Here is a 5992-nt window from a genome sequence, read left to right on the forward strand (position 1 = left end):
CTGGAGACAGCTTTTCCATATCAACACAAAATACAGTGATGCATTAATGATGAACTGGAACAAGCTTTACTCTGATATAATAAATGAATTATTAATTGACGCTTTTAAGAACCTTAGCTCAGAACAGAAGTTTCTTTATTTCTCACTTTCCATTTGGGTTTTAGGTTAACACAACACTTGCAGAAGAGACAGATGTCACAAATTTAATTATGGGAGCAAATCACAGCTTTACTTTTCAAGACCCATCCTGTTATTTTAAACTATATCAAAATTAGCACATTTGGTGACAAACTAATTTAAAGAAAGGGCTCAACCTGGAAAAAAAGCCATCCCAGGCCTTCAGAAGAACACATGTATCAGGGAAAGGTTTTTCTGTACCCTGTTCTAACAACAATGGCAAGTTTCCATGTAGAAAGTCTGCCCCTATTTTGTATGAGAACAGCTGCTAAATTATTTTTCTAAGGAATGATAGAATCTGCCAATGTCTTCGGCACAAGTGCTTCATGCTTGACGTCATGTGACCCGTGTGGAAAGGAGGGGCCTTCCCTCCCTCACTCACATGACTCCGCTCCCAGAACAGATTCCGACACAGGAAGGCTCTCCGAAATATTTCGACTTCATAAAACATGGCATGACAGTTGTCTCTTTACAAGTTAGTAGCCTGTCTCGGTGGAGAGGGAATATCTGTACTGTTGAGTTCAATGATGATTTCAAAAACAGAACAAATAGCTAGAAGAGAATACCTGTTACAATCTGTAATTAATTAACATGGGTGTGTGTCTGTTATTAACACTTTGGTGCTCAGTAGGATGCAGAATTGAGTAAGACCTAGTCTTCATTTTTCAGCAGATCTGAACTTAACAGAAAGAATAAAAAATATGAACTGAAGTACTCAGAGAAAGCTGCCAGAATGATTGTTTCAAAGGTTTCCCATCCAATCACAAAATCACCTCACTGAAGATATATTTTCACTTTCCAATACCTGCAAAATAAAAGCCAGACTCCTTAGCAGGACCTTATCTGACCCTGATTCTCCCCAGTATTCATAGTTCCCATTCCTGGACTTCAATATCATGTGCCTTTGGGTATTCAAATATATCCTTTTCTCTTCATGGGAACCCTGTCTCCCTCAGTATAGGCTCCATCCCCCCAGCTCCCCACATGATTCAGTACCTGTCCAGACCCTAGCTCTTATTAACCTTTTAGATTCTGCTGATCTATGATTTCTTCCAAAAACCTTCTCTGACCCAACAAAGAGTGGTTATAGATCAGTACTGATATTGTAAGTGTTAAAGCTATTTAACAAAGCCAATAATTTTGAATAAGATTAAAGTTGTTAAGTTGGTAAGCGCAGATCAAATGAAAGTAAACAGAGGTAGAACTGAAGTGATTAGAACACTGACCAGAGAGTTATGTGTGGACGTAAAGACAGGGAGAATATAAAGATGTTGCTGGTGCCCTGGCTGATTTGGCTCATCAGTAAGAGCATTGGCCCATGGACTGAAGGATCGCAGCTTTAATTCCCAGTCAAGGGCATGTACCTGGGTTGCAGATTTGATCCAAGACCCGGAGCTTGTGCAGGAGGCAACCAATTGAGGTGTCTTTCTCACATTGATGTTTCTTTCTCTCTCCCTCTCTGTTTTCCTCCCTTCCATTCTATCTAGAAAAAAAATGATAATAATGGAAATATATCCTTAGGTGAGGATTAACAAAAACAAACAAACAAACAAACAAAAAATAAGACCCAGCAGGTGTGGCTGGTAAGACCCAGCAGTGTGGCTCAGTTGCTTGAGCCTCATCCCATGCACCAGAAGGTAGCTGGTTGAATTTCCTATCAGGGCACATGCCAGGATTGCAGGCTTGATCCTCAGTCAGGGGTGTGTAGGAGGCAGCTGATCTTCATTCCCCTCTCATATTGATGTTCTCTCTCATCGATGTTTCTATCTCTCTCTCCCTCTCACTTCCTCTTTCTATAAGATCAAAAGGGGGGGATCTAAAATAAATAAGTTAATTAAAACTTGTAGGTTATCAGTGTCATATTTCAATCAAGATGTGTGTATGTGTATACACACACCTACACACATAATCTAGAACTGTATAATCACAAGCATTCAATTTTTCTCCAAATGCCTTTGTGTCAGAAAACCTCCTTGGATATTTGCAGTAAATGTTGATCTGATCTCGTCTGAATTGGGGCACTAAGACTGGCTGAGTTAATTAGAGGGTGAGTGCTGAGTCATCTAACTCTTCCGGTTCCTGAGGACAGCCTGTTGTGTACCGTCAGCCTCCTCCCAGTCCCGGCAGCAGTGCCAGGCCAGGCTCGAGAGGAGCACCGAGGTCTGTGGGAGTGCACAGCACGGAGCGTCTGTCGACAAGGCTGGAGGAAGGAAGGGCAGTGGGAGGCACCCGACCAGTGCTGCCACAGGTGAGTGATTCTGAGGCAGGAGAGCCAGGAACAGCTGAGAAGTTCACAGGCAAGGGGAGGTGGAACCAAGGTAGAGGCTGTGGTAGAAAACCAAAATGACATTGATTTCTGTCACAGACTCTACCACAAAATGCAATGTTCTATCCCAGATTACTGATACATTTAGAAAGGAGGTGGGGACATGGTGATATCAAAAGGTAGCCAGATGCTGTTCCCATATACATGGCATAACCCTAAATCCATCCCATAAGCCCAGAGAAAAAACATCAATTCTGTTAATGGGTCATTTTGTCCTTCAAATGTGCCCATTTGTAAATTATCCTCTGTAGCCAATTTGTGGAATTTGTATACATTGACTTTCTAAATATAGGAACCTGTGAGTTCCCCCATGGAACCAGGTGTATTGCAAGACACTCAGAGGCTGTTAAGTTGTGGTGTTTTCATTGCAAGCAAACAAGGTCAATAGAAATGAGGTCAAAGCAAACAAGGTCAATAGAAATGAGGTCAAAGCAAACAAGATCAATAGAAATGAGGTCAAAGGATCAATACACCATTTCTTGTTATTTCTGGGAAGTCATCAGGATTTCTCCCTGTCCCTCAATATGTCCTAGCGTATCAACTGTTTCTACCTACATTTATGTACCCCATAGGATCCTACACACTGTCCCACAAAATAAAAATAACTGCTGCCATTTCTAGAAAAGAACTTTTGGAACTTTAGAGAAAACGTATGTTTTCACTTATGCTGAAATGAATCTTTTTCTTCTGTTTCATGGAAGAGAAAATGAGATGAAACAAAGAGGTTGAATTCCATTCCTGGAGAGCCGGAGGGCAGCAAAGTGAGGAGGCTGTGGAGGAAGAAGGCAGAGAGAGGCCAGCTAGAGACGGCAAATTCCCTGACGTCTATCCAAGGTGCGCATGGTAAGCAACTTATGTAAAGATTTAGTACTCTGTCTTTATATTTGTATGAAGGTGTAGTTTCTGAGTAATAAAGCATTTTTAATAATAAGTTCCTATATCTTCACATATTTCCAAATATTATGTATATAGCTCCTGTGTTACATACTAGCGTTAAGAAAAATGAGTATCACTTCCTTTGCTCTGTTGAATTTGAAGACATACATTTTTAAATACCCCCTGAAATATATCTAGGAAGGTTCTTTTGTTTCTGCACTTTTCACTGATGATGAACAAAGTAAATAACAGGCAAAGCCAACAATTATAAACCATGAACCGTGCATACTGCTGGGTTCCAGGCAGAATACATGTTGTCATATTGAAGAGTGTAGTTTAACTGTAGCCCTTGCTTTGCCACTGAAACCAGAATGAAACAATGAGCAGCTCGTCCTCAACACAAGGATGGGAAATGTTGTAAAACAGAAAATATTAACAACGTACCTGGATTATTTGCCTACATTGTATTACACTCAGTTAATTTTGAGAGATCCAAGCACTCCATTTTCTATTGTAAGTTATTCTAGGTGATCATAAAGGGAATCTTACAAAGGAAAATGGAAAACCAAAATAGTGATAGTTTAACTTCAAATAAGGTCTTAAATTAAAGGCCACAGAAAACGTGTCCAGAAACTTCCAAATAAGAGACAAATCCATAAAAACTCTTTTCAGAGAAAAAAAAATATATATCCTTCTTCTACTGATGATGAATCATGTTAATAAAAGTCTGGCTTTGATTATTAAGCATTATAGGTTTGAGTATGCAATTTTGGGAGAAGGAATAAAGAGAGAGTGCTGAAATGCTGCATGTTGTAAAGAGGGTTTGGAGCCATTGGCTTAATCTTTAGATAGAGAGAAAGAAATGTAATTAAAATGGAAATTCTAGCAGAATAGAGGGAGGATAAAACCAGATCAAAGAATATGATGGTGCTGAGATGGCTGAAATACATTTGAAGAATTAAGGTGGAGAGTTAATTGGATGTGTCTGAATTGCTATAATGTAAATTTCTTCTTTTTCTCTCTCAAAAGTCTTCGCTGGAGTCATTCTCATTCAATGATTTATTCAAATTTATAATTTTCGGTCTATCATGGAAGGAGACCTGAGTGTGACAGTGAGATTTCATATAAGAAAATATGATCTAAGGTACAGAAATAATAAAAATACCAACCCTGAGATTCAAGATAATTTTGGAGTGGGACAATACACTCCATAGATGTTGTGGGAGATGCGGGGAAATTCAGTGTCTAAAGATAGTACTCATATTATCTCACTCTACAGCTTAAAATTCTCAGGAGACTTCCCTTAGAATGAAGATCATATACCATACAAAGCCTAAATCCCTACAGACCTGACAGACCTGACCACTTCAGTCTTCATCCCCTTGCCTTGCTCTATATATGTGTAATTTATATATATATTTCTTTATTGAGTTTAGAGCAAGAGGAAGGGAGATAGGGAGATAAAAACATGGATGAGAAAGAACATCGATTGACTGCCTCCTGCATGCCCCCCACTGGGGATCAGGCCCACAACCTGGACATGTGCCTTGACAGGGAATCGAACCAGTAACCTCTTGCTGTGGGGGTTGATGCTCAACCACTGAGCCACACCAGCCAGGCAAAGTCTTAACTTCAAATTTGAGACCTTATTTGAAGATAAACTAGTAAATGAATGTTTTCATTTAGCTCGCAATGAACATGCACGCTCCATCTGATATACATAGTTCACCCTTAGGAATCATTTCGTGTGTCTACTAACATCTGTTGGGCAATGTAATCTAGAAGAGACATGAGATAAGCTCGGTGACCTCAACAAGGTCGTCAAGAAACCAGGGATGCCTGAGGCACGTTAAGAAGGAACTGAATCTTGATTGACTCTTTCAGGACAATGCAGAATATTGGTTAATATCAAAGGAAACACAGAACTCTTACGAAAAGAAGAAGCAGCACTATTTCAAGGAGCCATGTTTCTAAAGCAACAATAAAATCTTCTGAACATATATTAAGTCTTTTGATAAATGAGACTAATTTAACAACTATTTAAAATATATTACCGCTATCATTTTATCATTCAGCATGTCATCTCATTTTCACTTACTATTAATTTAAAAATTTTTAAAAAGTGATGGTTTTAGAGAAATGAAGAAACTTACTCCGTAGTTCATTTTGCGTATTGTGAAAATAAAGCCTGAATAGTTCGTGACTGACCGCGGCCGCGAGTGGCACAGCTTTCACTGGGTTTACGGCGCCTGAAGAATGACCCAGTGGTTTCCTTACTAAATAAAGCTTCCAGAAGCTCCCAGACCAGACCTCTCTAGCTCTGGGGTCCCTAGTATTCTCTACTTATTCAGAAAATATATCCAATAACCTTGCTATTTTTTATGTATATTTGTATTTTGAGAATCCATGCCCTTAAAGTGGAGAGTTGTCTGCAGGGTTGGAGGTTGTCATGAACAGTGAAAACTATATTGGAAAGGGAGACCTAGGAGGACAATCTGCATGTATAGTATTCATGTATGCATGTATGCTAATTATGATTTAAGTTAGGTTTTCAAAATCTTTCTTTGGAACCAGGGGTGGGCTATTTTCTTGCTGGCAAGGGTATCACAGAAG

At 39.4% G+C, this 5992-nt stretch overlaps 1 long non-coding RNA gene across 1 annotated transcript; it reads left to right on the forward strand.

Moving 5' to 3' along the window:
* Positions 1-2289: 2289 nt before the first annotated feature.
* LOC118625772 lies at positions 2290-5398 on the forward strand. Its single transcript, XR_004958722.1, has 3 exons — positions 2290-2425; positions 3205-3346; positions 5264-5398. It is a non-coding gene; the product is annotated as an uncharacterized LOC118625772 (long non-coding RNA).
* The last annotated feature ends 594 nt before the right edge of the window (positions 5399-5992 follow it).

This window comes from Molossus molossus, unplaced genomic scaffold, assembly GCF_014108415.1.
Source record: "Molossus molossus isolate mMolMol1 unplaced genomic scaffold, mMolMol1.p scaffold_m16_p_11, whole genome shotgun sequence".
In the NCBI taxonomy this organism is placed as follows: domain Eukaryota; kingdom Metazoa; phylum Chordata; class Mammalia; order Chiroptera; family Molossidae; genus Molossus; species Molossus molossus.